Source organism: Elephantulus edwardii, unplaced genomic scaffold (assembly GCF_000299155.1).
Source record: "Elephantulus edwardii isolate Elephantulus edwardi_28Jun2011 unplaced genomic scaffold, EleEdw1.0 scaffold00407, whole genome shotgun sequence".
Taxonomy (NCBI): Eukaryota; Metazoa; Chordata; class Mammalia; order Macroscelidea; family Macroscelididae; genus Elephantulus; species Elephantulus edwardii.
This window is the reverse complement of record NW_006400157.1, coordinates 331,796-336,472: the sequence shown is the minus strand read 5'-3', so window position 1 is coordinate 336,472 and position 4,677 is coordinate 331,796. Positions and strand designations below refer to the sequence as shown.

General features: G+C 45.0%; 1 pseudogene; it reads left to right on the top strand.

Moving 5' to 3' along the window:
- Positions 1–1,224: 1,224 nt before the first annotated feature.
- Positions 1,225–3,228, top strand: LOC102855343 (annotated as a pseudogene).
- The last annotated feature ends 1,449 nt before the right edge of the window (positions 3,229–4,677 follow it).

The following is a 4,677-nucleotide window of genomic DNA, read 5'->3' as shown; positions in this document are numbered from 1 at the left end:
GACAATGATGTGCCTTGGTGTTTTTCTTTTAGGGTCTATTCTATATGGTGTTCGCTCAGCTTCTTGAATATATATTCTGTCATTCTTCATTATGCCTGGAAAGTTTTCCTCTAGTAATTCTTCCACAACTTTTTCAGTGCCTTGACTTGCTTCATCCCGTTCTGGGTTTCCTAAGATGTGGATGTTATTTCTTTTAATGGTATCCCACATTATTCTTAAGCGTTCTTCTCTTTCCTTTTTTTCGATTCTGCTTTTTTCTCAGTCAGATCTGTGGTGACAATTCTATCTTCTATTTCACTGATTCTGTTTTCCATCTCTTCACCTCTATTCGTATGTCCCTCCATCATGTTTACAGCATCAGATACCTTAGATTTCCTATTTTGGATCACAGTTCCTTGTTTTTCCAATGCCTCTAATGCTTCATTTGTTTTCTCTGTGTTGTTTTGGATTGTTTTTTTAAGCTCCTCCTGATCTTTTCTAGCACTGTTCTGTAATTCATCAAGTTTCTTTTTTATCCATTGAAAATATTCAATCATTGTTCTTTTAAAATCAGTGTCAGAAAGTTTCATCAGGCTTTCTGGCTTCAGGAAACCCATTGCTACTGTGTCTTCTTTGGGGGTTAATATCTTGCTTTGGGCTAGTGGGACAAGTGAAGCACTCTGCTTTCTATGGGCCATTGGTGTCGGAGAGTTCCTCATGTCTGAGGTGGTAGCTGGTTTTTTATTTGACATCACTGCTCCAGAAGAAGGTTGGGGAGGAAAAAGAGTAGATGCGTAGAGGGTGCGTGCACACTCCAACACTCACGTGAGTGGAGAGGGAGGACGCGCACAGACCAGTTTGATTCCCCACATAATTTAATCCTCAATGGTACATGAGTATTTTAGGGGAAGTTGATAAATGTTATAGATGTGGCATATATGATTGTCCTCCTGGCCCGTGGGCCTTCGGCCCTTGGGCCCAAATGGGTGTGGGGTGGCTGGGTTACAAGCCCTGGCCTGGCACTCCGTCCACTGTCCTTGCAGATCTCCCACCAAAGTCCAAGTTTATAAAGATGGCATTTCCCCACAGACCTCTGGGAACTGTAGTATGTACCTGCAAATTGCAGGCAGAGGGGGTTGGGAAGGCTGGGTTACAAGCCCTCTCCCGGCACTCCGTCCACTGTCCTTGCAGATCTCCCACCAAAGTCCAAGTTTATAAAGATGGCCAAGAAGTATTTCTTTAAAAGCCACAAGAGATAAAATGAAAGATGCCAGCATAGCTAAATTGGCCAATCAGGCTGCAGATTACTTTGGTGATGCTTTCAAACAATGTTAGTACAAAGACACTCTCCCCAAGGTGTTTCCTGTGTTGGCTGCAAAGCACTGTATCATGCAGGCCAATGCTAAGTACCAGCAGTCTCTCCTGGAGAAGCAGCAGAAAAAATTTGGAGAAGAGATTGCATGATTACAGCATGCAGCAGAATTGATTCAAACAGTGGTGTCTCTGTAAGATGAATATGTCAATGTGAAGGATTTTTCTGACAAAATCAGCCGTGCTCTTACAGCAGCGAAGAAGGATAATGGCTTCATTTACCATGATCATATTCCAGACCTTAAAGATCTAGACCCCATTGGCAACGTCACACTTGTGAAATCCACGCCTGTCAATGTGCCCATCAGCCAGAAGTTCACTGATCTGTTTGAGAAGATGGTTCCTGTGTCTGTACAGCAGTCGTTGGCTGCTTATAATCAGAGGAAAGCAGATTTGGTTAACAGATCAATTGCTCAAATGAGAGAAGCCACCACTCTGGCTAATGGGGTGTTAGCCTCCCTTAATCTTCCAGCAGCGATTGAAGATGTATATGGAGACACTGTCCCTCAGTCGATATTGACTAAGTCCACATCTGTGATTGAACTGGGAGCATTCAGACTGTTGATAAGTTGATCAGAGAACTTCCAGAACTACTACAGAGAAATCGAGAAATCCTGGATGAGTCATTAAGATTGTTGGATGAAGAAGAAGCAAGCGACAATGATTTAAGGTCAAAATTTAAGGAACGTTGGCAGAGGACTGCATCCAATGAGCTCTGTAAGCCTTTAAGAGCTGAGGGTGCCAACTTCAGGACAGTTTTGGACAAAGCTGTGCAAGCGGATGGGCAGGTGAAAGATGGGCAGTCTCATCGTGACACCATCGCCCTTCTCTGTAAGCCAGAGCCTGAACTGAATGCCTCCATCCCTTCTGCTAACCCAGCCAAGACTATGCAGGGCAGTGAGGTTGTAAATGTCTTAAAATCCTTGCTGACAAATCTTGATGAAGTGAAGAAGGCAAGGGAGAGCCTGGAAAATGACCTGAAATCAGTGAATTTTGACATGACAAGCAAGTTTTTGACTGCTTTGGCTCAAGATGGTATGATAAATGAAGAAGCTCTTTCTGTTACGGAACTGGATCGGATCTATGGAGGCCTTACAACTTAAGTCCAGGAATCGCTGAAGAAAAAAGAGGGACTTCTTAAAAATATTCAGGTATCACACCAGGAATTTTCAAAAATGAAATAGTCTCACAATGAAGCTAATTTAAGAGAAGTCTTGAAGAATTTAGCTACTGCATATGACAACTTTGTTGAACTTGTTGCTAATTTGAAGGAAGGCACAAAGTTTTCCAATGAACTGAGGGAAATCCTGGTCAGGTTCCAGAACAAATGCAGCGGTATAGCGTTTGCAAGGAAAATGGAGAGAGATGAACTCTTAAAGGACTTGCAGCAAAGCATTGCCAGGAAACCCAGTGCTCCTTCAATCCCCACCCCTGCGTATCAGTCCTCTCCTGCAAGGGGACACTCGCCAAAGCCACCAACTCCTGCGCCAAGAACCATGCCGCCTGCTAAGCCTCAGCCCCCCGCCCAGCCCCCACCGCCTGTGCTTCCTGCAAACCATGCTCCTCCAGTCACTGCTCTGGCCCGGCTCCTGCGACGGCCGCTGCTGGGCCCACGGCATCGCCCCGTCGCAGGCCCCCCCGGGGTCAGCGCACCTTCCAAAGGCCCAGGGACCGCCCTACCCCACCTATCCAGGATATCCCGGGTATTGCCAAATGCCCATGCCCATGGGCTATAATTCTTACACATATGGCCAGTACAACATGCCCTATCCGCCCGTGTATCACCAGAATCCTGGACAGGCCCCCTACCCGGGACCCTAGCAGCCTTCTTATCCCTTTCCTCAGCCCCCGCAGCAGTCTTACTATCCACAGCAGTAAACTCTCTACCCAGACGCTCAGCTGGTTCAGTTAAAAGGGAAAGAAATACCAAACCTGCAATAAGTAGACTAAACTCTTTGCTGGTTCATATAATGTCTGTCCTCTTCTGGACTGAACGCAGTTGCCATTCCTGTCTGTGAAGCTGGAAGCTGCACCCCTGTTCCACATTTGATTGCACATGTAAGATTTGCTGCTGCTGCTGTATAAACACTAGATATAATAGGATTTGAAGTCTATTAAGTTGCCGTTCTAAAAGTTGAAACCGAGAAATTAAACCTGCAAGTGAAATGTTTGAAACTATTATACTTTTTACATAAGATGCTATTGGGACATCAGTACTTAGAATGTTTAAGTACTGATATTCAGGAAAACCTACTTTTCTTTCATTTTTTTTGTTTATTGATTTAGTTTTAATTTAAAAATAAATTACTTAAGAGCAGTTGCAAAAAAAAAAGAGAAATCAAAAGGCATATTTTTGTTGTTATGTGCTGTCGAGTCGCTTGCGACTTATAGTGATCTATGTACAAGAGCCCTAAACCCTGCTCTATCCTGTGCCAACTTCACCATCTCCGACACACTTTCTTCCACCACCCCAATCACAGAATCGATCCATCTCATCGAGAGCCTTCCTCTCCTGTGCCGTCCCTCCACCCTCCTAAACATGATGTCCCTCTCCAAGGACCAGTCCTTCCTTGCAACATGCCCAAAATATGTCATTCAAAGCTTCAGAATCCTTGACTCCAAGGAGTAGCCTGGCTTCACCTTCTCCAGGACAAACCTGTTTGTTCTTCTAGCAGTCCATGGTATAGTCAACACTCTTCTCCAGCACCATGGCTCAAAGGCATCAATTCTCTTTCTGTCATCGCTAGTCACTGTTCAACTCTCTGATGCATAGCACACAATTGTGAAGACTATAGCCCAGATCAGGCACACTTTAGTTTCCAGCCTGACGTCATTGCTCTTCAGTACTCTGGAGAGGTCCCTAAGAGCTGACGTTCCCAATGCAATTCATCTCTCAATTACCTGGCTGCTGGTACCAAGAGTGTTGACTATGGAGCCAAGCAAACTAAAACTGTTAACTCTCTCAATCTCTTCACCATCCATACTGATGCTGCCAGTTGACCCAGTGGTGTCTTCTTGATGTTGAGTTTCAATCCATATTGAAGGCTGCAGTCCTTGACCTTCTGCAGCAAGCACTTCAGGTCCTCCTCAGTTTTGGCACGCAATATTGTGTCATCTGCATAACGTAGGTTGTTGATGAGTCTTCCTCCAATCCTGATGCCACATTCCTCCTCCTAAAGCCCTGCTTCCCGAATGATCTGTTCTGCATGTAGATTGAAAAAGTATGGAGTCAGGACGCATCCCTGATGCACTCCGTTCCTGATTTTGAACCATGCAGTGCTTCCTTGCTCTGTTCTGAGGACTGCCTCCTGGTTCAAGCAAAGGTTT